The 23,769-nt window shown below is 40.3% G+C and overlaps 1 pseudogene; it reads right to left on the minus strand.

The window, feature by feature from the left end:
• Nucleotides 1-1,907: 1,907 nt before the first annotated feature.
• LOC133768133 (NEDD4 family-interacting protein 2-like) overlaps nucleotides 1,908-23,769 on the minus strand; it is a 38,571-nt pseudogene continuing 16,709 nt past the window's right edge.

Raw genomic sequence — 23,769 nt, forward strand, 5'->3', positions numbered from 1 at the left:
AATGTAGAGTTTTAAAGGTAAGTCTTAACTTTGGATTCAGATAGACCTGGATTCAAATGCTGACTCTTTCCTTGGCAATGTGTTACTTTTTCTGAGCCTCAATTTCTGTACTGATAAAAAACCAGGACAATAGTGTCTATATCATAAGGTTTTGTTACAGTTCAGTATAATGGTACATTGGTCAAAAGTATTTTGAAATCTATACTTTTTTTTTTGTATAGAGAATACATTTTCCATAAATGCTTTGAAGATTTGTTATAAGTTAGTATGCTTGACACAGAGTGGGCATTCGATAAATATAAATTCTAGTTATTACTTCTTTAAGCAATTGTGAATGCTTAAGGTCATAGTTATGCAGTGAAACTAAAAGACAAGAAATACTTATATTAAATGGGAAAAAAATAAACAGATTGAGGCACTTACAAAAATAAAGGATTTTCCTGTGGAAGAAACTTGTCTTCCCTGGCAGAGTTGATGCTCAGTCTATCCTGAAGGGAGCCTGCAGAGCTCCCATGCAGATAGACCCAGTTCTTGTCTTTCTCTGCCTGAAGACCGATCTCTGTGGGAGAGGCTTCCATCACCCTATCACAGCCTAGAAACTTTCACAAGGAAGGTTAATGACTCTGGAGCAACATTCTACTCAAGAATGAACAGTGTTGGAGACTAAATGCCTGAGCTATCTATCCCCTTAGGGACAATCTTTGGTGTTTTACTCATCTGGAGGGTCCCAAGCAGCATCGAGCCTGGTGGGGATAATCTGGTCCTTCACAATTCTTTATTGACTTTCTTCCCTTCCCTCTCACACGTTCCCAACTCCCTCACTGTTCTTCCTGGGACCCATTCTAAAATAACCTAATTACACACAAATTCTTTTTTTTTTTATGGTTAATAATCTCATTTTTATTATCCTAAATGTCAGGTCAAAAGTCAATGGTGTTAAAAAAAAAAAAAGTCAATAGTGTTTACATGCTGGGAAGCTGTCAATCACTCAACTCTTTCAACTATATCAAAATACTGGTTATGGGGCCGGCACTGTTGGGTAGCAGGTGAAGTCGTTGCCTGCAGTGCAAGCATCCCATATGGGCACCAGTTCAAGTCCCAGCTTCTCTGCTTCCGGTCTAGCTCTCTGCTATCACCTAGGAAGGCAGTAGAAAATGGCACAAGTCCTTGGGCCCCTGCACCAGTGTGGGAGACCCAGAGGAAGCTCCTGGCTCCTAGCTTCGGATTGGCCCAGTTTCGACCTTTGCGGCCATTTGGGGAGTGAGCAAGTGGATGAAAGACCTCTCTCTCTCTCTCTGCCTCTGTCTCTCTCTAACTCTGCCTTTTAAGATAATAAATAAATCTTTTTTAAAAAAAAAACTGATTAACCAAATGTGACTGGACTTTATTGCTACGACTTTATGGTTTCTTTCAAGTATATGCAAATTTTTAAGGGCCGGTGCCTGCGGTGCCGGCATCCCATATGGGCACCGGGTTCTAGTCCCGGTTGCTCCTCTTCCAGTCCAGCTCTCTGCTGTGGCCAGGGAGGGCAGTGGAGGATGGCCCAAGTGCTTGGGCCCCTGCACCTGCATGGGAGACCAGGAAGAAGCACCTGGCTCCTGGCTTCGGATTGGTGCAGCACCGGCCGTAGCGGCAATTTGGGGAGTGAACCAATGGAAAGAAGACCTTTCTCTCTGTCTCTCTCTCTCACTGTCTGTAACTCTACCTGTCTAATAAAAAAAATTTAATGGACACATATGCAAATATGCAAAACAAATGAAATGTAAATACTTAAAGGATGAGCAGAAATGACTTTTAAGCATACACCACCTGCCATTCAATTTAGAAACTCTATCTTTTCTTCACTAATTTGTCTTTTGCTGTGAATAGTCTTCTATGCTATTATAGTTAAAGGTTTACAGATGATCTTAAATTCCACTTCGGTGTAAGAAAGGAATGTCAGATTGATGCAGTATCTGTAATAGGAAGAAATATCTTGTTCTCTATGAGCAGCTGCCATATCAGACATGTTTCTGAGTTTTAGATAATTAGCAACTCCTCTGAAGAAGCAGGCCAAGTACAAGGAATATCCACCAAAGTCAATACTGTCCATTGAAATAGCCAGTACAATAATCAGAAAACCTGACAATAAGGATCCATTTGATCAATGAAAGGCCAAGTCCACAGATAGCATCATACCTCCCAGCTGTGGTGTTAGTGATACAGAAGGGTAAACAAATTCCAAGTCAGTTGAAAGTCAATGCCATGAAAAAGGCCAGCATGAAATGCCATCATTACCCAGGCTACACTGGTCTGCGGCACGAAGTCCTCTCTTGATGGACACTCTTCCTCCTGAATTCTCTGAGATGTTTCTGCTGCCGCAGCTGCCATTATAGCAGCTTTAGCCTTCTCAGCTTCATCATATGTAAGAAGAGAGGTAGCAACACGGTAGGAGGTGGCACAGGGTAAAACTCACCACAAACTTCTGTATCTGAAGTTGTAGGACTTCCTCTACTGTAAGGTGGAGAAGAGTCAGTTTTAGGTGCTGCTGCTGGAGGAGCTGTCTGCATGGTCTGTGCTGTTGGGTTTGAAGTGGACAGCTATTCTATAGCAGGTGGTTCTGAATCATCTTCTTCATTGTGATGCACCTTGGAGCCACCAATTGCCAGCTGGTGATGAGACATCCTGCTCAGCTCAGGATCTGGCTTCTGAGCTGGCAGGTCCCCTCCATACTCCTACACATAAATTCTTATCAGAGGATCTGTGTTTGAGGCAACCCACACTCATGCAGAAGGTGACCTTAGAAATGCAATGCTTTGGACATACAGAAATGACTTGCGTTGAGTGAAAGGAGAGAAAGTCGAGAAACAAGATGCAACACATTGCAACTCAACAGCCCAGTTAGAAATAAGGAAGAGAGCTCATCGCTCAAGCTAGGTTTTGTGCCCAAACCATCCATGGTGTCACACCCATAGGGTTCAATACAATAGTATTTGTTCTGGAGATGTCTCAGCCAAGTATTCCAAGGCCCTTGGCAAAAACACCTTGTTCAAGGTAGTAGTCTCATGAAATTGCAGAGTAACGTCTGGGCCGTGCCTGCTTTGTCTATGAGAAGCAAGCCACAAGCCACAGCAGAAAGGACACATACCAAACACAACAATTTGGCAATACAGATGGGTTTCTTTGAAAGGGCTGTACAAATACATTTTTCTCACTTGGGAACCTCAGTAGAGGATAATTATTCTTTTTCTCCCTCATAATATATACTAAAAATGTTCAAATGTGGCTTTCCAGGGAATTCTGCCAACTATTTTCAGGCACTAGGTTCAGCTTTTATTTAATTTTATATAGCCTGCTTAGTCTATTAGAAAACATCCTTTTATACAGTATGAATTTACTAAAGAAGCTACAATATATTCCTTTATATTAAACATCCAATTTAAAAAGCCTTCAAGGTTAGAGACTGTCACCCTTCTGCCTTCCCTATAGAAGAGATAGCCACTGGAAACAAATTAAGACCTTCCAGAAATACTGCACACTTTTCTAGACCTTTAAGACTATCATGAAACACAATAAAATAAGACTGGCACCTTCAAATAAGGCGATTCCTTCGTCCATGGACAGAGGGTTGTTTTCAGATAAACAGTATACTGTATCACCAGCAAGGCACACAGTATCTCAACCACTATACTTCATGGTCTTTTCTGTTTTCATGAGTTCATGCCAGCAGCTAGTCCCAAGCACAAAGGCAGTGCGAAATGCGGCATTTGTTGGAGTGTTTGTGTTGGCGCCCCTAAAATCGGCTGGTTTCCAAATCTCCTTCTCCACCCCACCTTAGTTATATTTATACTGTTGTGCAGAACAAACTTGAACCCAGATTTAAAGATGAAATGCTTTGTGGCCATTCGTGCAAATCTCTTTATCGGGGTCTCACACATTAACGCCCTTCACAATTGACCGGCAGGCCGATTGTTTAACATAACGTTTCCACGAGGCTGCTGCCACAGACTCACCGCCTTGTTTTTACTTCTGTGAGCTTTCCTGGACATTCAAAAGGAAGTGGAACACAGCCGGCTTTGCTGAAAGCTAGAGCTGCCCTAGCGTCTCCTCCTACCTGCTGTCTCAGCTTTTGTTTATCTGCTTCTTTTTTTTTTCCATCTTTTTTTGGTGGTAGAGAAGGCAAAGCCAGACTATGTAGCTTCTGTTTCTCAATGCTTGTGTCTGTTGCTTTTTTCTTCTCTGGCTCTTATTATGGTGAAGACTTAAAAGTATTGCATCTCATCAATCCAGACTGGCCCCCTGGATTTCAGTGGAATTGGGCTCTGTTAATTCCCCAAAGCAATAAAGTAATAAAAAAGGTTGAGTGTGTTCCAGGGGGCTTCAAAGGATTCATAGAAAGGGGAATTAAAACATAAGTTTATTTTGGTGCAAAAAAAAATTTTTGAAATCCATATATATAGAGTTTGCACTTTCCATGAACTTTTTGAAGACCCCTCATATATATTAGGGGTGAGAGAGGAGACAAAAGTTGTTCTTCATGTCAGCTCAGCAAATAGAAATCATCTTATCCCTCTCTAACTTGGGGGTTGCTTTAATTTAGAGGGTCACAGGCTCCACTCTACTCTCCCCTCTTCTCATTTTCTTCCTTTGGGGAAAAGCCTTGCAACTCAGGCAAACAAAGCAGAAAGATTCCAGGTGGCAATGGCATTTTTTTTTTTGGGGGGGGGGATGTTCCCACAAGGTACTACAGCCAATTTCTTAGTTTCTCTAAACTGTAGTTTGCTATTTTGTAAGCTAGAGATAATTCATACTTATTGAGTGCTTACTGTAGCTATTAGATACATGACGTGTGCACATAACAAACAGTAATAACATCTGTCATCTATGATGGTTAGAAGGCTTAATAAACTATGGCACATAAAGCCTAGGACACAGAATCTGACAAGTAGTGAGTGGACAAAATGTTAATCACCATCCTCCTCCTCATCATTATCATGAATCATGGTGAGATTTAAGAAGTACACAGCTGACATTGAATGTCTCTCCCATGGCTCATATGGCAATCAAGAGCCCAGGCTTTGGAGTCCAAGACATGTGCATGTAAACCTCGGCTGTACCATTTCCACATATGTGACCTTCAGCAAGTTATCTTTGAACTCTAATGCCCCCATGTGCAAATTGGAACTAATAAAGCATCTACCTCAAAAGGCTGTGATTAGGATTAATCTTAAATATGTACTTTTCATATCAATATATACCTTACTTATCTATATAAAGTCTATGGTAGGTATTTTTAATTTGACTTGTGTATTAATTTTTATTGTAAGGACATAATCCAAACTGGCCCAGAGAATAAATTTTTATCTATTAATCCATAAACCTTAAGAAGGCAAGCTATTTTCATAATCAGTTGCTTTAATGGTAAACACATTCTTTTATTACCTGGAAATGTTTCAAAACAAAGTGTTAGCAAGTCACGGAGTTGACAGGAGGAACGATAAAGTGGAGACAGAGCTGGAGATAAATTTCCCTTGGAGAGAGTTGGATACTACACTAATTAAAGTAGGCAATCTTTGCAGTTATACAAAACAGCCCCCATATCATCGTGGCTTAATACAAAATATGGTTATTTACTGCTCACATTACAACTCAATGTGAATCCTCTGGGAGACCCTGCCTCCGGCCATTCAGGAACTCGGATCCCCCTGCCAATTGGCTCCACTGTCTATTAGGGCTTCCAAGTACTCAGCTGGATTATTCTAATCCACTCAGTAAGAAATAAAATACACTATTGAATGATCATTCAAAATAATTTAGGACCCACTCCTGATGTAAAATACATTTCTCACCACATATTCTACTGGCTAGAATTCAGTTGTATGAGGCCAACGACCTCAGGAAATGCTGGGAGTTGTAGTCTTCCTGAATGCCTAGAAATTAGAGTATTATATAGCACTATTTCTGCCCTGGGTAGGCAGGAAGAGCTCACTTCAAATCTGTTAACCTAATTTAAATTAATTAAGGGACAACTACAAACTTCAATAAAAACATCTTACCAAGACTAAATATTTCATCCCAGCAAGTGGTGATCATGTAATTTCCTGGCCAGTCTAGGCCAAATTTGAGAGAAAAAAAAAATTCTAAAAACAAATAGAATTTTAAGTAATGTATTGGTAAAAAATTTTAAACTAACATCATGATTTTAATTCATTAGTAGAATTATAAAATAATTCTGGTCTAAACTATTTTCAGGGACCAACATTATAGCACAGCGAGTTAAGCCATCACTTGTTATGCCAACATCCCATATTCCAATACTGGTTTGAGCCCAGTTTCTGATTCAGCTCCCTGCTAATGTGTTTGGGATATCTGCAGAAAATGACCCAAGTCTTGAGCCCCCACCACCTCTGTGGGAGACCCAGATGGAGCGCTGGGCTCCTGGTTTCATCCTGTCCCAGTCCTGGCTGTTGTCGTCATTTGGGGAGTGAAGCAGTAGATGCAAGACCCCTCCTCACTCTGTCTCTCCCTCCCTTTTTCTGTCACTCTACCAGTCATATAAATAAATATTTTAAAACCTATTTTCAAAAAATATTTAAAGAACATAGAATATATTCACATATTTAAAATGCTAACATATTTTATGTTATATTTATATTTTATGTTATATTTATATTAAAAATAACATCAAATAATTTTGGGTGTATATTTATAAAATGTAATGAGTATCTCTTATATACTCTATTATTGGTGTTTCTGAGCATTATCTTACTATTTTTCCTACTTGCACAAAATGAGATCTTTTTCAAAATTGCATGATTAAAGTATGTGAAATTTACTGTTCTAAAGAGAAAATCTGTTTGCATTCCCTGTCAGGTTGCCAAACTCAGTAAATTCTGCTAGTGTAAAGCTATATCAATCTGCTTGAACTGCTGTAACTAAATACTACAGATTCGGTCACTTACACAAGAAAATGTATTTCTCACAGTTCTGGAGGTTAGGTAGTCCAAGATTGAGGTACCAGCAGAGTCAGATTTGCTAAGGGCTTTCTTCCTGGCTTGTCAACCTCCTCACAGGATCTTCACATGAGGTAGGATGAGGGGAGCAAGCAAGAGCACCGTAGTGTCTCATCACAGTACTGATCCTCTGGTGGGTGTTGAGTCAATAGTTAAGACACCGCTTGGGATGCCTGCATCCCATATTGAAGTGCCTCGGTTGGAGTATTGGCTCTCTTCCCGTTACAGCTTCCTGCTAATTCATATCCTGGGAAGTGGCAGGTGATGGTTCATCTTCTTGGACCTCTGCTACCCACATAGAAGACCTGGATTGAGTTCCTGGTTCCTGGCTTTGGTCAGGCTCCAGTGACTGCTTTCGCAGGCATCTGAGCAAACCAGTGTGTTGAAGTGTACTCTCTCTTTACCTCTCTCCCACTTCTCTCTTATCCTCCCCTTATCAAATAAAAAAAACTCAAAAATTATTTTAAATAAAGGATATTAATCCTATTGAATCAGGACCCCATGCTTATTACCTCACATAAATTTACTTACCTCCTAAAATCCCTATTTCCAAATACAGTCACATTCCGGAGCTATATATGTGAATTTGGTGGAGACAATTACATAATTCAGTTCATACAGAGGCCATTATCGATGGTATTATTTTTATTGAAATATATAGGCATTTCAGTCCAAATGTTTTCATAAATATTAACTTTTTGTCTATTCAGAGCACTTTTCTTAGGCAAATATTTTTACAAGCAAAGTTCTAAAAAAAGCCATGTAATTTCACCTGTGATACTTTTGAATGTCTCACCAAACTTAGATGCTATAGCATCATGGACTTTCTCAATCTTTTTTTATTCCAGCCTAAAGAATATTACTCTATCCATCTAAAAATCTATCAATAGATTCTTACCACAAGTTGAGTTTTACCACAGCACAATTACAGAGTTTCAAACAGAGATCTTGCACATCATTTGAGCAACTATAATTTAGCATATATAGTGTTTTTAAATAAATGTGAATGCCTTACTTTTTATTTCTAATTTATTTGAGAGGCAAAGAGAGAGAGAGAGAGAGAGAGTGTGTGCATATTCCCACTTGCTACATCAATACTCAAATGCCATCAATCATGGGACTGGAGCCAAAGCCAGAAGCCAAAGATGCAATCCAGGTCTCCCATGTGTGTCGCAGAAACTCAACTATTTGAACCATCACCACTGCTTCACAGGATCTGCATTAGCAAAATGCAGGGAAAAAAATAAAGCTGGACCAAGGAGCTGGAGCCAGGAATCAAACCCAGGGGCTCCAAATATATGATGCTGACATATGAACCATTAGGCTAAATACCTGCAACTGAATATCTTTCTGTCTGCAAGCTTTATTGTCAATAACTTCAGATATCTAAAAACTTTAATTACTGCAATGCTATTGATAATCAACTTGTTGAATATTTTGGCTTAAAGAATCCCAACTGATTTTGGAAAACATGCAATCAAATCTAGAAAAGTCATTTCAAAAAAAAAAAAAGTTCATTCTTTAGTACAAAATCTTTACTTAATTTCCATGAACTTATAGTTAAGAAAAAAATCAAAAACCATTAATAGAACCACTTTAATCTCTCTTTGAAGCATTTTTCAGGGTGCTCCTTGGGGACCACAGCATCCAGATTATCAGGCAGGCACACAGCCTTCCTTGAGTTTTCCACATCTAGAAGAAATTACCCCCACAGTAACTTGAATGCACCCTGCATGCTGTCCTTGAAAGAGAGATGCCTATCTTGATACTTCTGGAAAGAGCAGCAGAAAGAAAAATGAGTCAACTCTGTTCTTTTGCAGATTTGACTACTTGTTGTAGTGAGAGCTCTGCTTACTCCACATGCATCTCACTCACGATCAAGTGAGACCACGGGGGAAGTGAAAGTACAATGTGGTGGTAGTCCATCTATCCCAGATCACTCTAATAAAAATATTGATCCTAATTCTTCACTTATGGTACAGATAAGGAATAACTGCTAACCTGGATAGGTGACAGAGTAACAGATGGAAACCCAGAATGTCCCAGCGATCTTGCACATACAGTTTATATACTCTAGGACCCTACTTTTATGGTCCTTTAGTCATAAATTCCTCGGAGCTTTCCGCATGAAGAACAAGCAGTGTGTCCATCATTCAGATACTCCAAATGAGCAAATTGAATACAACACAGCTGATGAAACCTTGGGTGCTTTGGCCTCAGATGGGACTCATCCAGAGCCTGTTATACTCTTAATTCTGAGTAGCAGACAGAGGACACAACACACATAGGCCAAAATTCACCAAAGCCTTCTAGTCTAGAAAAGCAAGGCAGGGAAATGAATGTACTTTTGACATGCAAAAAGCTTGAGGGTGCAGGGTGTGATGGCAGGGGCAGGAACAGGGAATGGCGGTCCTGCGTGCAGCATCTTGGTCATACCATCTAAATACCTACATGCATTCCATTCTCAGTTTCAAATTCTAAGATGGGCAAAGTCAGTACAGACATAGTCATTAAACCTTTATTTTATTTTATTTATTTTATTTTATTTTTTTGACAGGCAGAGTTAGACAGTGAGAGAGAGAGACAGAGAGAAAGGTCTTCCTTCCGTTGGTTCACCCCCCAAATGGCCGCCACAGCTGGAGCGCTGTGCTTATCTGAAGCCAGGAGCCAGGTGCTTCCTCCTGGTCTCCCATGCAGGTGCAGGAGCCCAAGCACTTGGGCCATCCTCCACTGCACTCCCAGGCCACAGCAGAGAGCTGGACTGGAAGAGGAGCAACCAGGACAGAATCTGGCCCCCCAACCGGGACTAGAACCCCGGGGTGCCGGTGCCACAGGCAGAGGATTAGCCTAGTGAGCCGCGGAACTATACTCTGCAAACAATCCCCAAAGTTCAAAACAGCTAGTTTTAGGCCAAATTAATGAAATCCAGGTTTACACTCTAGCCAGCAAACCCCAGTATTATTTATTTCAAGAGCTAGTTCAAACTGAAAAGATAAACAGGTTCATGGAAAAGAAATAAAGCAAACATTCAATTTCATTATAGTTTACATCTGCAATTCTCTCCCTAAAATGTGTCTTCCAGCAGCTTCCAGAGTAGATCATTGTCTGCATTTAATTAAGACACTTCTGTTTATAGCTGTCACTGGGAAATGAAGAGATTACACCAAATCATCCATTTACCTATCCATTCACTCAACACACATTTGTCAAACACTTTCGAAGAAAAATATGGCACCTCAGGCTTTGTAAAACCACAGTACTTTCCAGAAGAGAGCTCTGTTAAGGTTGTGGGATGCTCTTTACAAATAGTCAGTGGGATATTCACAATATTTAACAATAAGTATAGCATGGACACCAGCTGATCGGATTGATACCTCCACCAATTGATACCACTCAACCACTAAGCATGGATGAAGCTGACAAATACAATATTATTATCCCGTTACTCATCAGTTGAAGACCCCGTTAAGAATCAGATCTTAATGGCTAATGTTTCTAAATGCTGCGGTAAAGCAAAAGTAGTATGAAATTAAGTCTACAATGTCCTCCCATGTTATTTTCCAAGGAACCAAAAGGAAATACTGTCTCACACATGCATTTCTTCTTCTTTCCACTGTGACAACTCAAGGTGAAAACCAGAAAGGTTACTGGGCGGCTACTGTACATAAGCATGCACCCATGTCTTCCTTTAATAATCTCTAATTCTTCCAACAACTTTATAAGTATTACCAAAGCCATTTTACAGATGAGAAAGAAATCTTTGAGAGTTTCTGTGTTTTGCCATTGTCACACATTTAGCTAAGGGTGCTGGGTTTCAGAACCAGGTCTGTTTTGCTCAGCTGATCTTTCCTCCATTCCCTTCTTTCTTTTGGGAACCAACTTCTTCCACATTCTGTTTACTCTTAGAAGGAGTATGCAGTTGACCCTCTTTTACCTAAGGAAAATTTATATAATCAAATCAAGGTTTGGCAGACTGCAAACAGGCCACAATTCTCAGCCCATACCTCCCCATGTCCAGCTGCTTTGCAATATGGATTTTGCAACTTCTCTCATCAGGAGGTGCAGACAAGTTCCCCACTACTTGAACTGAGCTAGTCTGGTGACTTCAGCCAACAGATTGTGGCAAAATGACCTTGTGAAAGCTCTTAACATGGACCTCAAAGACACTGAACAAATCATCAGCTTTTTTGGTTTACTGTCCAATTGCCATGTGAACAAACTCTTATCCACCTGATGGGAGATTGGAACAGAATGAAGCAATTCCAAGGGCTGGTGTTGTGGTGCAGTGGGTTAAGCTTCCACTTGTAGCACCAGCCAGGTTTGAGCTCCACTTCCAATCCAGCTCCCTGCTAATGTGCCTGGGAAAGCAGCAGAGGATGGCCCAAGTGCTTGGGCACCTGCACCCACATGGGAGACCTTGATGAAGCTCCTGGCTCCTGCCTTCAGCCTGGCCCAGCCATGTTTGTTACAGCCATTGGTGAGTGAACCTGTAGATGGAAGATCTCTTTTTCCCTCTCTCTCTGTAACTCTGCCTTTCAAATAAATAAATCTTAAAAAAAAAAAAGTAAAAAGAAAGAAAGAAGAAAGGCAGGAAGAAGGAAGAAAGCAAGGAAAGAAGGAAGGGAAGAAAGTAATTCCAGTTGAACAATCTCAAATATACTATCCCCCAAATCACACAGCGGTTTATGAAGGAGTCACTCTAGCTGAGATCTAGGCCTATCCCAGGTCTGCTGAAAAGTTCAGCTGAGCTCAGCCCAAATTGTCAACCTACAAAACTAGGAGCTACACAAATGTTGTGTTAAACTGCAAAGTTTCAGGATTTTTTGTTTTCTGCTTTTGTTTATAACACAGCAAAATCTAACCTGGAGAGAATGGGTTAAAAAAAAAAAAAACTGCGGCAAATCAGAGGAAAGTCATGACAATTTTTTCTAATTAATTCGTCTTTGATTAGCAAATAAAAATTGTGTACATTTATGGCATAGTGTAATGTGGTGATTGCTGTATATTATAGAAAGATTCAATCACAGTAGTTAACATATCAATCACCTCATTAGCTTATCATTTTTTTTTTTGTGATGAAGATGTTAAAGATCTATTCTTGGGGCTAGCACTGTGGCACAGTGGATTAAAAACCCTGGCATGCAGAACTGGCATCCCATATGGGCACTGGTTCAAGTCCTGGCTGCTCCACTTCTGTTCCAGTTCCCTGCCAACGTTCCTGGGAAAGTGGCAGAGGGTGGCCAAAGTTTTTGGGCCCCTGAACCCACATGGGAGACTCAAAAAAAACTTCTGGCTCCTGGCTTTGGCCTGGCCCAGCCCCAGCCAATGTGGCCATTTGGGAATGGAAGCCCTCTCTCTCTCTCTCTCTCTCTCTGTACTTCTCTCTGTAACTCTGCCTTTCAAATAAATAAAAATAAAATAAAATAAAACAGATCTATTCTTTTAGCAATTTTGTCATCTACATTATTAGTAACTGTGGTCACTATGAAGTGCAACAGGTCATTACAATATATTCCTCTGGTATAAGTGATGCTTGGTACCATGACCAGATTGCCAAGTAGTTCACTGATGCCTGGAATCCCGGATCTTCCTTGATTCTTGTTCTCTTGGCCTGGTTCTCCAAGTTCATTATTGCTAATGTGAGCCCCTTGAATACCCTGATGATGAATTCCTTTTGCTTACATTTGCTGAAGTTTCTCTCAACCCAAAACTACTAATCTACCTTAAAGGCTTTGATTGTTGGTTAAAAAGAAAAAAAAAAAAAAAAAAAAAAAAGGAGGCCAGAAAGGAAGGCTACTCATCTGCCCCAGATCATGCATATACTAACAGGCAGAATCCAGGATCACCTAACCTAGAGTGCACTATCATTATCACCACACAAGGCCATCACTCAAGCAAGTAAGGCTATCTGTTGTAAAAAAGCAAACTGTAAATCCCAGTGACTTAACACCTGCATGTTTTAATTCTCATGGCTGTCACTTGCCAGTAATGGATATTTCTGAGAAGGCAGCTTCTATGTGTTCCTTTAGAGGCTTCAGCACCTTCTAAATTGTGGCTCCATCCTCCCCTCAGCCCTAGGGGCCCTCACCATTTAAGCAGAACATGGGAAAAGGGAAGCGATGGCACGTGTAAGGTTTTTATGAACCAGTGGTAAAGTAGCACCTATCATTTTTGCTCCTGCTCCACTGGACAGAGCTCAGACACATGTCCACATCCAGCTGTGAAGGAAATAGAGTCCAGCTGTGTCCCAAGGATGAAGTGAGAGCAAAAATATGAGCACATCTTTGCCACAGACGCCTAGCCGGTTCTCTACAGAATCACATCAGTGAGATTCAGCTCTCTCTGCTCAGCAAATCACGCCATTTCAAAAAGTGACCAATGCATGAACACACCCACGCTTTATTTATTGCAGAATAAAAGATTATGAAAAATGTTTTCCAGGCATTAGAATACTCAGAAACTGAAATTCTTCCATTTGCTGCAGCTTGAAAAAAAAAAAAAAAAAAAAAAAACAGGAAACCCCAGCTTGGTAAATACTGTTGTCCTACCACAATACTCTGTACTTTTTTCATTTCTTCCTCCAAATAAGCCTGGGATTGCTGGTGGAGATGAGGAGGGTTCTACAAATAAGCATTTGCTTTTCTTTGTCTCTCAAATACCAATTATATCAGTTTATTAACCACTAGATTACTCTTAAAATTTTGGCATAACAGAATCACTCCAATACATTTAGGGGAAAAGATAATAATTCTCTCCTTTTCACCTTTCTGCTAGATTTCTTTTCCCTTTCCAATTTCATAAGAAAATCCTCAGGAAAAAATAGACTTCTAACTATGTCAAAGTAATGGATGAATTGAGTCTACATTTTTCTTTTCCCATGATGCATTCTAAATACCAAAAAAAGACTAGACAGAAAGTGGGATCCCTCCAGTCACATTCCAAGACACGCTCCAGTTATCCAATCAATCCTGAGCATTGCCAGAAACCAGGACCTGGACTAGAAGTCAGCTCCATTCACCACGTCCCAGTTCCAGAAGAGTGACCAGCCAGTAAGTAGCCAATGGACTTGTCTGAGGACACTGCACGGAGGGCACAGCCCCATCACGGCCAGCTGCTGCTCTCTCGCCAGCGCTGCAACGCGCAGGCTCTCATTCCCTGTTTCCACATTGCTCTGATTCCGCACTTTGGCTGCTTTTTCTTCCTCCCTCAACTCCTAGCTCTTCCAGAGAAAAGAAAATCTACTTTTCATAAAATGATTGGTTTCCAAACTATGCTAAGCATTTGGAGATTTATTAGAAACAGTTTTAGTTCCTCATTAATCTAAAGCAAATTATTATTGATTTATAGCAGACAGCTCATCTGATATCCTTCTGGCAGTCATAAAAAAACAGTCTGAGCGTTAAAAAGGGTTGATGTCTTTCTGGCAATAGCAGCTGAACTCGGCCAATAACAGTCCTTTCCAACTGGAAGAGGAGTAGCCCCTTCTCATTGTGTGTTCTACTCACTTTCGTGTAAGGGTTCCAAATAACCTGAATTTGTATGCATTCATCTTCATGTTGGATTCACTTGTCGAAAGATCTCCAGAAACCCCATCCACATCAGTGTGATTTTCAAAGTGGGAGAGAACATTTTCGAGCATTCCACAAACTTAGAGTAGGACTTGTTTCATTATAGTACACTTCAAGTGGGGGGTCTTGCTACTCTTATGCAATCCCAATAACAAGAGATAAAGTTTGGCCATGCACATACTGTCCAGGGGCAAACGCCCTTGAATCAAACTGTCAGGTATAGGTTCTAAGCATTATACTTACCCTTGGCAAGCTCAGTCTTCTCTCCCGAAAAAAATAGGAATGTCAAGAACATTTATACCAAGGATCATTGTGAAGCTTAGATGAAGTTTTTAATTTTATCATCACACCAGGCACATAGAACACTTCCCATTAATAACAGTAATTGGCACAAGAGTATTAACAGGTGAACAGCTGAGGACTGCACTTCAGGAGTTTAGTTTCTTCCTCCTCTCTCATCCTCCCGGAAGGGTCTGGCCTTCATAGACTAAATCTTTAGGGTGTAGATGTTACAAAATCAACATAAACAAGCAAAGGATAATAGGATGGTGGGGGACGGTATGCAGGCTGAGACAAGTTTAGGATCTTTAAACAAGAGGCTCTGAGGAGAAAGATGTTGGTCTGGTCTGTAAAAAAGTGTGTTGAAATTTGTCCAGAGGTAAAAGAAATTTGAAGACATGTTCTCATGGTATGTTCTTTGTTGTAGCCAAGAAATATAAGCAAAGAACTTATTATGTCTGAACTTATTTTTCTCTAGTATTATTAGCGTATAAGTGACAAATAAATGTTACATGTATTTATTGTGTACAATGTGATGTTTTGTTATTCAAAAGGTCTTCAGAAATTTTGCAGAAAATATGTATTATGAAAAAGCTGCATGGATTTCAAAACAGTTTTGCAGCAAAATTATTTTTTTAATTCTATATTCCAAGAAAGTCTTGGAGTATTTCCCTATGTAAACACTGTGATATGATTACCACAATCAAGTTAATTACCATTTCCATCATCTCACATAATTACCTTTTTGTATGTGGATAGTAGTACCATTTTAGATATAGACTCAGCAAGTTTCATGTATACAACATAATATTATTAACTAAAATCATCATCAGGCTATGATGATGATGATGGTGATGATATATTAGATCTACTAAATTCATTCATCTTGAATAATTGGAACTTTGCACCCTGTAATAAATGTCTCAGCATCCCCCAGCTCAGGCCCTGGCAACCAGCATTCTACCCTCTGCTTCTAGGGGTTTGAGTTTCTGAGATTCCACATGTAAGTGCGACCATGTAGTATTTGGCTTTCTCCACCTGGCTTATTTCAAATATCATAAAGTCCTCCAGGTTCACCCATCTTGTGGCAAATGACGAATTTCCTTTTTTAAAAAATGTAGAATAATATTTCATTATATGCATCTACATACATATATACACATCTACATACATATATACACATACACATACACTATATATATATTTATATATATATATATATATATATATACACACACATACTCCAATAGGTGTAAGGAAAACAGAATTAAAAAACAAGTTCATGGAGCCGGCATTATGATGTAGTTGGTAAAGCCACCACTTGCAATGTTAGCATCCTCTGTGGGTACAATTCATGTTCCAGCTGTTCCACTCCAATCCAGCTCCCTGATAATAGACCAGGAAAAGCAGTGGAGGATGACTCAAGTGCTTGGGAGACTTGGATAAACCTCCTGGCTGCTGGCTTTGGCCTGGCCCAGTACCAGCTGTTGGGGCCATCTAGGGAGTGAACCATCAGATGGAAGATACCTCTCTCTCTCTCTCTCTCTACCTCCCTCTTTCTCTCTCTCTCTACCCGCCCCCATCTATAACTCTGACTTTCAAGAAAAAACAGACAAATTTATTAAGGTGCAAATATTTTTGGAAATTCATACATAGTTTTTTCATAGATGCATTTTTCAAAACACACACAATGAAATCTTATTTTATATGACACATTTTCTTTCTCATGTTATCTATTGGTTGGTGCTTAGGATGATTCCCTAGCATGGTTACTGTGAATAACCAATTTCTTTTTAGATGCTGGTGTGTGTGTATGTGTGTGTGTGCGTGTGATAGACAGAGAGAAGAGAAGAGAGAGAGAGAAATTTATTATCCTGCTTTGTCTGTACCATTTGGATTGTGGAATTACGTAATATTAGTACCACTTTCACAGCTAGTACTCTTACTTAGGGTTATTAAACGTTGCGGTTTAGGAGCCGGCACCATGGCTCACTTGGTTAATCCTCCGCCAGCAGCGCTGGCATCCCATGTGGGCGCCGGGTTCTAGTCCCTGTTGCTCCTCTTCCAGTCCAGCTCTCTGCTGTGTCCCGGGAGGGCAGTAGAGGGTGGCCTGGGTGCTTGGGCCCCTGCATCCACAGGGGAGACCAGGAGATTGGGAGACCAGGAGAAGGCACCTGGCTCCTGGCTGCGGATTGGCACAGCGCCGGCCGTTGCAGCCATTTGGGGAGTGAACCAACGGAAGGAAGACCTCTCTCTCTCTCTCTCTCTCTCTCTCTCACTGTCTATAACTCTACCTGTCAAATAAAAAAATGTTCTGGTTTAAACTGGCTTCCATGCCCTTAATCATTAATACACTTACTTTCACTTTCAAAAGATACCCCAGTTTGTGCAATAAATTTCACAGTCACCTTCCTTTTGTTGATGCTGTCATTTTCTTGTTAAATCTGAAATTGAAATAACCAATGCTACATCATTTTATCTACTTTTGGGAAAAAAAAAAAAACTCTTGCAGAGATTTTATTAGCAATTGAATTAATTCTTTAGCCAATCAAAGCACCATAAAATGAATTGCTCCATGAATAGCAGCTTCTGGATAAAAGTGAGACTTTTACCACTTGACCCCAGCTTATCCAATGAGTTCATCATATATCTAAATGGCATCTCCAAATACTCGTTCCCCTATAATGCCCTTTCCTCTTTAGATGCAAAGTAGACCAAGGGCAGGTACCAAAATTAGGTTATAACAGATTTCTGTTGTGGGAGTTTCATCTGTAAGAACAGGGAAATCCAATTTAATGTGACAAAGTCATTAACAATTCCAGATCTTCAGACACAACAAGCATCTCACTAGAAGCAGACATCTCCCCTGCGCTTAATCACCCATCAATGTCACATTACTCATGCCTCACTGTCCAAATATCCTTCAAGTATTATAATAGGCATAAACTAGTCAGGCTAGTTTAGTAGGGATAAAGAGCAAAAATAATATTCTAAGTCATAAACAGCATTACTTCTAAACTTGATATAATGTATGCTAGATTTTACTCCAAAGAAGACAAAGTTTGAACAAATTCAAGTGGCAGGGTTCATAGTTTTGTACTATGCACCATAAAATTCTAGTTCAAGGCCGGCGCCATGGCTCACTAAGCTAATCCTCTGCCTGAGGCGCCAGTACCCCAGGTTCTAGTCCCGGTTGGGGCACCAGTTCTGTCCCGTTGCTCCTCTTTCAGTCCAGCTCCCTGCTGTGGCCCGGGAGGGCAGTAGAGGATGGCCCAAGTGCTTGGGCCCTTCACCCGCATGGGAGACCAGGAGGAAGTACCTGGCTCCTGGCTTCAGATCGGCGTAGCTTCAGCTATAGTGGTCATTTGGGGGGGGTGAACCAACGAAAGGAATACATTTCTCTTTCTCTCTCTCTCTCTCTCTCTCTTTCTCTCTGTCAAAAAAAAAAAAAAAAATCCAGTTCAAGATTATGTATTGTTGGGCCCTTGAACTTAATGATCTTCCTAAAACATATATGAAACACATGAAGATGACCCTACAGGATTTAATTTTAAAGGAAAGAGAGAAAAACAGTACGCTATGACTCTCTGTAGACAATTATAGTAAAATACTCATTGCTCCTTACTTGGAAACTGTTACAAGAACTTTTTTAAAAAATACTATTTCTAACAAAGGAAGTGGCTTAGGATGTAATGTGGACATGTTTCAAGCCAATTAAACATGTTTCTATCTTTGGAGGAGAGGAGAGGACATAAACACAAAAAGTGAAAAATCCTACTTCTTCCAAATGAGTTTACCCCAAAGTTCAGCTCCCTCACAATACATTTTTGCAGCTCCTTCTTTTTTTAAAAAAAATTATTTATTTATTTATTTATTTGAAAGAGTTAGAAACAAAGACAGAGACAGAAAGAGAGAGAGAAAAAGACAGATCTTCTGTTTGATGGTTCACTCCCCAAATGGCCAGGGCTGGGCCAGGCTGAAACCAGGAGCCAGGATCTTCCAGATCTCCCATATGGTGCAGAGGCCCAAGTACCTGGACCATCTTCTGCTGCTTTCCCAGGCTCAGTTGGAGGGAGCTGGATTGCAAGTGGAGCTGCTGGCTCTCGAATTGGACCCCATATGGAATGCCAGCACTGCAGGCAGTGGCTTTATCCATCATGCCACAGTGCTGGCCCCAGGCTCCTTCTACTTTTCAGGGCTTTTGTCATCTTCCCGAAATTTCTGAACCACATCTTTTACTCTGTCTCTCCAAAAAGTTTCCTTGGCTCAGTCCTTGAACACCAGTCAATAAAATGTGTTCAGGACTTTGGGAGTATCTCTGCTCATGGAATTCCATAATCATATTCTTAGATGATATGTCACAATTCATTTAAGTTGGACTTAGTGCTCAGCATGAGCTCACAAAGATGTCTATGAGAGCAGTCAATGGTGACTTCATCCTCTAAAGATGAAATCACCAGCTTTTCATTGTCTACATGGGGGAGTCCCATTTCTGTGACAAACAGATTCCCAAGGTCAAAGAGAATCCTAAGAAATTAGGCACCTCTGAAAATAACTCATTGCATAGATAAGTGTGCAGCAAGGAACAAAAACAATTCTTTGGCTGGCATGGTTGTGAAAAACTAAAAACTGGGGCATCAGTTTCCTGCAGTTCTAATGAAATCCCTGGAATAACACCAAAACATAGACCATATGTACAAAGCTATATGAGGGAGCTTGATAAAAAAAAAACTTCCAAGTCCTAACCTGTACATGATCTATTACGCATGATCAGATCTATTAAATGCACAGATCTGTGAATGTTTCCAATTGCATGACAACAAATTTTCCCTGTACCTAGAATTTTAGGCTAATTTCCGTCTGAGGTGGTCATATTCTGACATCACTTTAGACTTTTTCCTGGATGCTATTGCTTTATTACTTACCTTTTTCTCCTTTCTTCTCAGTATTATCTTGCCAGGTGAGCCTTCAGGGAGCATAGAGGGTAACTGAACCATTGTGCAGGTATTTCCTTTTGACAAGTAGCCTAAAAGCCACTAGGTACTTTTCCAGAAAAAAGTTCTGAAGCATTTGATACTGCAATGTTTTTCTTGCATGGATGATCCAGTTGCATTGCTTTTTATTTATTTATTGAAAGAGAATCAGAGTCAGAGAGCGAAAGAGAAAGAGAGCAAGAAAGAAACACGCATAGAGTTCTTATTTTTTGGCTCACTCCCCAGAAAGCCTGCAACAGCTAAGGCTGAATCTGGGGCTGAAACTCAAAGCTGGGAACTCAATCCAGGTCTTCCAACTCAATCCAGGTCTCCTACATGGGTGGCAGGAGCACAGTTGCTTGAGCCATCATCATTGCCTCCTAGCCTCTGCATTGGCATGACATTGGAGTCAGAAGCCAAAGCCAGGCATGGAACCCAGGTGCTTCTATATGGGGTGTAAGCATCTTAAACACTAGGTGAAACACTCTCTCCTAGTTTCTTTTCTTACTTTAACTGGAGAAAATGAAATAGTAACAGAAATTACCAGGTTATGATGTGCTTTTATGCAATAGCTCAAAAGTGTTTTTAAACTTTTGGAAGACAAATACAGAGACAAAAAATTTGTAATGTAAAATGTAGTTCAATAAAATAAAAGAATAATATTAACACGGCAAGTCTAAAAATAAAAACAAAATGAGTATATAGTGGCCAATAAAATTATAGCATCAAAGGACAGAATAATAAAAAAATGAGATAAAATTATAAATAAGATGAGAGGAGAGTAGTCATGAATAGTTTAATAATGCCGGGTAGAGGAAAATAAGTTTTCAATAAGAAAAAAATGTGGTACCACAGGGAGTAGGGCACTAGGAAAATTGCTTGAGGGTGTAACCACAAATGGCAGATGGACAAAGTTAGGTGGGGCTCAGAAATAAAGTGAAGGCTTTATTAGCAGACTTGCTACTATATAGATCTCATTGTTATGTAAGACTCAAGGAATTTCTCCCATGATCCACACCCTTCTTAACAATCAACCGAGTACCTGGTTAAGATGCAGGTCTTTTCAGGCTCTTTGGACTTAGAAGCATACTCATGGCAGACAGAGCTGTGTTGGAAGTTTAGCCAAGAACACTCTACTCCAGATACCCTCCCTGCAGTGGAAACTAAACCAGAATAAATACTCCTGTCAGTAATTGTTTTGATAGAGAAACTGGGCATTGGACCATCAAACCTGCTGATGCTCCCAAACAGAGGTCAGATGGAGAACCGACATTCTGTCCTCCATGAACTTTGTCTAAGCAATGCCTCCTCTGAGTTCAGAAAGAGAATTCTGAAGCTGAATCAAAAGACTCCCAATGGATGGAATGACGAAAAGTACACATATGTTCCTACCTCCTGAGCTTTTAGGAAATCAACAGGTCTTGCTGTTTATCATATGCTACTTTCTGTAATGACCCTGCAGCTGCTCTATGATTGAAAACATGTCATTCATGGGGAATCCAAAGGCAACCATTGCAAAAATCCCAATTACTTGCAGAACTACACAAATGATCCATTCAATTAATTTCTGTAATAGAAACATATTTAGAGACAAAAAGAAGTAGAATCTGAATATCTCTGGGATCTGCAAGGCTGGTCTCAGTTTGAGCTAAAATATAACCACATGTATCATATTAAGATTTCCTGACTTTGGGGGATTTTTTTTTTTTGTGTTGTTTTTTGTTTTCTAGTTTAAGAAAACTGTGAGGTTAGAACAGAGTTATGTTCTCCTCCTTGTCTCTATCCCAAGACTCCAGGAGGGTGGAGTTACAGGGATTATGAAAGTTACAAATCAAAGGCCTTCAGTTTCCCAAGAAAACTCTGAAATGTAGTATAACAATAGACATTTGTTCATCAAAGAATAAGCAATAAAATTTCAGGCAGGCAGTTAGGACTTCAGAGAAAATTTGCAGGCCTGACCCACAGCAGATCAGTGAGGTATCCTAGAACTTATCTTCTTTTTCCTCCAGTCCTTTCTTTGAACTTCTGTTCCTACAAAGCTATTGGTGCTCACTAACTCCCTACAAAGATCCTCCACAAGAATGGCTCTTTGCTCGTATGCTACACAGAGAGATATCTGTAGGTGGCTAAGGTCGGTCCTCTGGAACCAGAAACTCAGATAGAAAGGCTTCGGCAGGTGATATATGTAGACAGGCCTGAAGGAGAAACCTGAAAGGAAGCAGGAGAAGCAGGATGGGGCAGGGAGTAAAAATGAAGCAAAGACGGTGCATTCAGAGATTATCCTAAGTTTGGTCCTACAGGAAGCTCTGAAGAGTGAATAGCACCCAAGGTTGATTAACCTTATTAGAGGAGGTAGCTTCTAAGAGCTATTGTCCGTTGACACTTTCCAGGGGATGAGTGCACCAGCCAAGTGAAGAGGACCTGGTTGGGGCATCTGTAGCACCTGCCTCAACAGTGTATGTATGTGTGGTCATTAGATAAATATGGAACACCCTCCAAAGCAACTGATTTTGCTCTACATTTGAGGAGCCATGATTTGCTATTATTTTTTTCCTGTCTGCAAAAAAAAAAAAATTCTACTTTTTTCTTTATATTAGGGTCTAAGAGTGTATTTTGGAAATAAACCCAGAGTTTGCAGCATCAAATCTATCATTCTTTTGCTGAAAATTCCCAAAGTTTCTTCTCCTGGATATATTTGTGGTCTATCTAGTATCTCTTTGAAGAAAGGTCCATGGGATTTAGGTGAATCCTATTCCCAGTTCCAGAGATTATCATGTGACCTATCAATTAAATTTGACAACCCCCTGGTTTCAGTGATCAGTTGAGACAAAGGAACATTGCCCAAGCAGAGTCAATGAGGATTCTTCCTGGAATTTTCTTATGGAAATATTAAAAACCTCTCCTTGTAGGGATTGCTATATGGAAGCAGAGACTGTGGGCACCATATCTGCCTAAAAAGGAAACTCAGCCAGAAGAGGCAGAGTTGAGAAACAACCGGGTATAGTAGAGTCTGGAGAATGCTGATCAGTATTGTTATTTATCAGCTACAGCTACAACATAAAATCTAAACTACTTCATAAAAATAACTTTCTCTTCTACTAAGCTACACAAATCCTATACCTATCAACCCTCTTTCATTCAGATATATGCCCTATGGGGCCGGTGCTGTGGCACAGTAGGTTAATCCTCCACCTGCTGCACCGGTATCCCATTTGGGCACTGGTTCTAGTCCCACCTGATCCTTTTCCTATCCAGATCTCTGCTATGGCCTGGGAAAGCAGTAGAAGATGGCCCAAGTCCTTGGGCCCCTGCACCCATATGGGAGACCCAGAAGAAGCTCCTGGCTCCTGGCTTCAGATCTGCCCAGCTCCAGCCATTAAGGCCATTTGGGGAGTGAACCAGCAGTTGGAAGACCTTTCTCTCTGTCTCTCCTTCTCACTTTCTGTAATTCTACCTCTCAAGTAAATAAATAAAATCTTAAAAAGAAAAGATATATGCCCTACAAATTTTGAACAGCTCAGCATTTTCCAACCTCATGCCACCAGATTTTGAAAAGCTGTCCTTGGTGCCTAGAAGGTCTGTCCCCTATTTTATTTATGTTTTAGACCTCTGCTAGATTTCTCCCCTCCATACAGTCTTATATGATGGCCTCAACCCTCCTGGAGGGGCTTTTTCTTTGCTCATCCCCTTATTGGGTTGCCTAGCAATCACGGTCTGGCCTGACTGTCTCTTCCCCAGGCTTTAAGTGTCTTCCAAAAGGAAACTCCTTTTATTTTTGCATCCTCAACCTGAAGCAATATGCCGTATATTCAGTAAGAGGTCAATACGTGTTAAACAGAAAAGGGAAGGGAAGAAGGGAGAGAGCAAAAGAAGAAAGCAAACAAGAAAAGAAGAAAAACGGAGACAGACAAAAGAAGAGCAGAAGAAAAGAAAGTTACAGAAAATCCCAAAATATCC

Source organism: Lepus europaeus, chromosome 10 (assembly GCF_033115175.1).
Source record: "Lepus europaeus isolate LE1 chromosome 10, mLepTim1.pri, whole genome shotgun sequence".
Taxonomy (NCBI): Eukaryota; Metazoa; Chordata; class Mammalia; order Lagomorpha; family Leporidae; genus Lepus; species Lepus europaeus.